Here is a 6,446-nt window from a genome sequence, read left to right as displayed (position 1 = left end):
TATTTCGGTACACAATTTATTGTGTCTTTAACAGTCCATCCCAAACTGCCAAGCCAGGCCCTCCCTGGACTGGAAACAAGCATCCTAGGACTGGTTTTTGCATTTGTCACCCCGAGTGGGACGGGTATGCCCAGACGTGGGTACCGTGCTCTCCATGCTCTGGAATCAAGCTATCCTGGCTGAAGAGGGGTGAAACCCCAAAACCGGTCCTAGGATGCTTGTTTCCAGTCCAGGGAGGACCTGGCTAGGCAGTTTGGGATGGACTGTTCCCATGAGGCACAGGGTCAAGACTGATTTGCATATGGCTGGGTTCAAACTGGAATGGCATGGTGAGCAAAAAAATGATGGATTTAGGCCCAGATCTCTGTACTGGGGTGAATGTATGACAATGTTCTGCATTCTGTCCATCAACTGTTGTTTTTGCATTTGTCACCCCGAGTGGGACGGGTATGCCGAGACGTGGGTCCCGTGCTCTCCATGCTCTGGAATCAAGCTATCCTTGCTGAAGAGGGGTGAAACCCCGAAACCGGTCCTAGGATGCTTGTTTCCAGTCCAGGGAGTACCTGGCTTGGCAGTTCGGGATGGACTGTTCTCATAAGGCACACGGTCAAGACTGATTTGTATATGACTGGGTTCAAACTGGAATGGCATGGTGAGCAAACAAAATGATGGATTTAGGCCCTTATCGCTGTACTGGGGTGAATGTATGACATTGTTCTGCATTCTGTCCATTAACTGTTGTTTTCGCATTTGCCTAACCCAGGCATCCTCCCACTGCCGAACCCGGCTCCTGTCCCTCGCTTAGCCCCAAGTACCACCTTTGGACGTCCTTACACTGGGGCCCGGCAGCACCATGAATCGGGGCTGCGAATACACTGGACCCATTTCTGCTGCTCAGGCATCATGGCGGGCCACTTTGTCTACCTGTTGGAAGAAGGCTTCCATGCGCTGGCTTCAACTGGACATCAGAAAGCTGTTTTCGCCCGAACCAGGAAAGCAGGATCACATCAAACGGATGCTTCAACCTATCCCCGGGGTTCCCAAGAACACTAATGCCTCTTGAATCTACCTGGCCATCTACATGCCTTAGCCTAGACTCTCAGCTGGAGAGGGGTACACGTGGCACCACAACCCTCTGTCCCCACTAGCGGTCCATGGCGACCAACGATTGCCCCAGCTGTATCAGATGTGGCCGCTACTGGATCGTGCTGTTCACTAGCCCCATGATAGGGCAGAAAATACAACCCAGAGACAGACGGGGGCCGATTCCCTTTCCGACACACAACAGTGTAAGATCTCGCACACTCTTGGATTTCCCGGGAGTGCGGTGCCCAAATTCGGCTGCTCTCGGACCTAAAAGAATTTGCACACTGTCAACGAAGTTGCCCCTCATAATACCTTGGTACTTCATACGCAAGGACCGCACGCAATGGCCCGTCACACAGCACTATCCCCACATGTGGCAGCAAGTGCCCATTTTGTCCCCCAAACGTGATGAGCGCGCAGAACAGAAGAGGTCCCCCATGGCGCACCCACCCGCCACATCCTAATGCAATTAAGATATGGCGGCAGCTACATAGGGTTAGCCTATAGATTAACCAATCGAAATATAAGAACTACAGCTATGCACCAAACCCATTGGCGATTGCGCGCGCTGCCCACACCGATCGTCAAGTCGAGGTCCCCTGCCTCAGGGACACCCGGCAACTCTTACCGCAGCTCCTCCTACACCACCCCAGGCGTTGTCGAAGAAAGTCTTGTGGGGTCAAGCACTCCCTGTTCGCCCCACGGAATCACTGGGAGCGGCCCAGCGCCATGAGCCATCTGGCACCAGCCAAAGTGCTGCAGGTGCTCGCGCCTGCACCCATACAGCGCCCGTCTATGAACTGGCCCACAGGGCAATGCGAAGCTGGCTGCGGCCTCCTGCAACTTGCAACCCCCTTGCCCCTCACAAGCCAGAAAAACAGGTAGGCACTCCGTCACCACAGCCGCCGGCCTCAACATCTGCACACAACAGACCCGGGAACCCAGGCCACCTCAAACCCCCCCGACCGTCAACACTAATGAGGCTGCAGCCAGAGTGACCTACCCCCCCCACCCCGCACGACCATTCATTAAGAACGAAACAGACTCACCGCCCCCAATGCCAAAACCCAGCCCGGCTTGCAAATCCCACGCCGGGCTGACCGGGAGGTCGGAGCGACGAGACAGACGGGGAAAACCTGGGGGGGTGCTGATAATGCCCCAGGCTCGACCGTTCAACTCTGCATGCACATCCACGCGCCACCAGCCAACGGATCAGCAGCAAAGGTGCGATGTGGACACAGCGTGTCCCGCAGGGAACAAGGAGACCGCAACAACGCCGACGAGGCTGGCCACCAATTACAGGGACACAAGACCAGCCACAGTCGTGATGGGGGCCGACTCCATAAACGGAACCGCTGGCAGCGGCATCCCCCATAAGTGCAGTGCGGTCCCTCTCGCCCCCCTGGAACCGGCACGAGCCCCGAACGTAAGCGTGTTGAACACTGCCCGTGTGTTGATCCACAAACATAACACTTCCTGGAAAATCACACTCCCCGTCGGGATAATGAACTCCGGTCACCACTATACAAACAATTAAGCGGTGCGCTCTCTCCCGCTGCGCAGCTCCACAACGAGCCCTTCGACCAAAGGACAAACCCAACTCACCCCGACCAAACAACCTGTGCGACCAGCCCCCAACCAGAGGTAAGAGCCTCAGCCCGAAGGCAGAAAGACCTTGGTGGGGGGGGGGACCATGCCCTCACCGGAACAAAACCGACAGCACCCTTCCCAGCCGCATGTCCACATAGTGCCTCTTTTTACTGCAACGCTGGGGGAAGGGGACGGCCGCGTGCCTCCATGGCATCCTAACGCTTGTGGGCTCCAACACCCCTTCACCGCCATCCGGACGATATCCCCTGGGGCCTCCCGCCCATACCTGCTTGCCCGGGCGCAATCCCCCTGCTCCGCAGGAAGCCGTTATGGAACAGAGTTACTGCCTGACCAAGCCCTGCTAAAAGGACCGGTGAAAGATCGAGGGACGGGCCAAGGCCTCTACTAAGACGGCCGGGAACAGATGCCCCAATGGCAGCAGGCAAAGTGGACACAACGGCCCGTGGAGCTGTACCAACACCCCCCACGTGGCAGACCGCAGCCACGGCGATGCCCTTGATATTTTGAAAAGAGGGGGGGGATATGACCCACCACCAGGAGGTACAGCTCTGGGGAAACACCGGCATTGAGGGTCGTGGCAAAGAGAATGCCAGGCCCCCGTGCTCCAGCCCATAACAACGCCGCGCACCCAGTCACAGTCACTGAGACTCATACGGGCCCCAGGCAGACTGAAACTAGCAGTCCAGGGGCCAGGCTGTGACGGGGCGAATCACCTCGCGATCTAACAAACGACGGCGATTCCCGACCAACGAACCTCACGACGGCATGTCTGGTGCAAAGAGGACGCCAGAGAGGTGGGGGGAGGTATAAGTACCCTCCCCCGACCTCTGTCTGCCGGAAGTGACGCGTCTAACGTGCCAAGGCGAAGGACTCAATCCTGAGTCCAACTCTTGGCCAGTGGGTGGCATATGCCCAAATGGCACTAAAGGGCCGCCCGTTGGGATGGCCCCCTGCGGGACCCGCGGACAGACGCATTCTCACTTGCTAAACAGCTTCTCATCATTTCCTTCAAACCGCCCGTTCTTCCTCAGTGACTGATCCTTTTCATTTACCACCTCTTTTACACCAACAGGGGAGGGGCTAAGATGGGGGGCCACAGGCTCAACAAAGACGCACACTTTCCCTTGCACAAAACGTTTATACATACACACTCCTCCCTCACACCTCACAACAACCTTCTCACCTCCTAGCAGGCGCTCTCAGCAGCGCTCTCAGCAGCATCACCTGATGCCAGCGTCACAACAACCAGCTCCCCGGGCTGCTTCAAACGGGGCCCCGGCCTGGTGAGGAACTTCGATTTTCGATCATGATCGAATCGACCCGCCATTTTGTAACCCGCCGCCATTTTGTGTTGCCATCACTCAGGCAGCACGGCGAACAAAGTCTATTCTGCTTTTTCCTGTAGCTTGGTGTCAAAATCCGTCCTCGGCCTTGTTTGTAAAGCTGATGTGTGGACTAGCCGAGTACACTAATCCGTGTCTGGCTTTTCTAATCCCTGTTTCAACTATCTGTAGGCTCACACCATTCTTTCCCGATCATATCTTATCGACTGGCCTTCACTGTCTCCTGCTAGCATTCTCTTGTGTCATGCCTGTCTGCCAATACACACAAACGTATCTCACCACCTGCAAGTCAGTTGTAATCTGTTAATAAATTAAGTTCGGGGTTGGATGACAAACACAGTTGGAGGAGAGGTCCCTTCGAGTCATCTGATCTTTCTGTTTTAGAACCCTTCTTACTGGTTCCGCTTGTTTTCCACTTACCCTATTGGCTCTTTTCTTCTTTGCTTGGGGCGTGTGTTTTGTTAATAATTCTGTATTGTATGATATTTAATCTCATGCGCCACAGAGTGAAGTGGCAGTCTCCTGAGAACCTACTTTGTGTACTTCTAGGATAACTGTACTAGCTGCAGCTAATAAATCCAATCTTCTAACGCCGACAGTGTGACTCGTGTCTCTGTGTAACGAAGCAGGTGAACCCAGAAGACGGAGGGCGTACCCTGCGCTGCCAGGTCCAAAAGGTTCTGGTTCTTCAATTGGCGCCCATGTGGGGCGGCTTCAGTGGTATCGGTTCTGCTCGAAGGTCGTGAGGAACCTCGCAAGAAAATTCCGGAGGGTTCGCGAGCCACACTATGCGACCCCTGTATGTCGAAAGTGGTCCGAAGGTCTTTTGCAGCGCGGTTACTCCTTCCTGACGGCTACTGGCGACCGCTGCCCTGACTGCTGCCCTGCTTTGGCCCATTCCTTTGGTGATGTATGGTGAAGCGAGACGATAGACGGGCCTCTGTTGGTGGAAGAAGACGTCCTTAGTTAAGTTAAGTATTTTCGTGGGTCTAAAGCCGAGGGTAAGTGCATTTGTGCTGCGTAAACTGAGTTTTACTCCCTTGAAGTTTGTGAACAGTCCAGAGGCATTGTGAAATGCCTGGTCTGACTAAGTTTGGAAGAATTTGTTGTCTTGGTTGTAATAGGGACTCCCAACTTGAGGACTCTTGTCCGATTCCTTCGGTTGGAACTCCCACATATGAGCTCTACTCGAAACATGGTATCGGCCCAATTGCCTTTAACGAGACATGGACTCGATACACAAAGAAAGATGGTGTTCTTAAATGGCCAGAAAACTGTAGTTTTGACCCTGATGTATTAGATAAATTAGAAACAGTTTTGTTAAAAAAAAAAGCCCGGCCGGCAATGTTTGATTCTCTTCGCCTTTGGCGTAAGGAAGCCAAACAGAAAGAAATTAAACAAGCAAAACGAGCTAAGAAAGCACAGGGTATGACGATTATACAGGCTGCCCAACAGTTCAAAAATGTTGAAATTGACAATGCGACTGAAATTTCAGAAAGACAACATCGTATGGCGATAGATAAATGCTATCCGGTGTTGCCTGTTTCTCCTTCTGATAACAAGAGAGATATAGAAGAAGATCCCCTAATGTCCCGTTTATTGAGGTTGCCTCCGCCCTATGCACAAAATGCCAATATGCCTCAGCCGTTACAGCCTGCTCAGTTGTTGGTAGTACCTCCGCCGGTTCCGGCTTTTCAGCATTTGCCTCCTCCAGTATTACCGCCCTTGCCGGTTTTACCATTAGTTTTAGCTTCTCAGCCTTCATCCCCTGATCTTAGCTCTCCCTTGCCTTACGCTCCTCCTGTGAATTCTAGTTCTCCTCTTGATAATTCTCCTAATATTCTGTCCCCAATTCTGATGTCTAATTCACCATCTAAGCGTAAGCGTCTCACAGATTCTGTCACTAGTATTTTATCTCCTTTCTTTGGAGCTCTTAATGCGTCTCCGGCTTTTGCTCGAAGACAATCTCGTAGTCAGTTCCCAGATTTCGAGGAACGAGAGAAGCTAGATTCTCTGGCACGAAGATGGATCAAGAAGGGTCCACAATATAGTATGTCTGATATTATGCCTACCTTTTTGCAATGGAATGCACCTACGCAAAGGTATGTTTTTAATGTAATGTGCGATATTCTCATTAAAGAATAGGAAGACGTGAGTTCGAGTCCGATCTCACAAGATTTGTTAGATGTCCAAGCCGATTTTGAAAAAGGACTTATTGTAGGTTCCAAAGTTGAGGAAGCTGTAAGGACACTCATCTCCTATAGAATATTATTGTTCTCTCAGATTTTTCTTGATTCTGATCCGTCGGTTAAATTAACATCGAAAAATTACCCTATGAGAGGTTCCGCCAGTATGGAAGGAAGAAGTTGCGGCAGCAGGTGCTAATCCAGCTATTCCAGCTCACTT

The sequence above is a fragment of the Triturus cristatus genome, chromosome 4_1, assembly GCF_964204655.1.
Source record: "Triturus cristatus chromosome 4_1, aTriCri1.1, whole genome shotgun sequence".
Classification (NCBI taxonomy): domain Eukaryota; kingdom Metazoa; phylum Chordata; class Amphibia; order Caudata; family Salamandridae; genus Triturus; species Triturus cristatus.
This window is presented reverse-complemented; position numbering follows the sequence as displayed.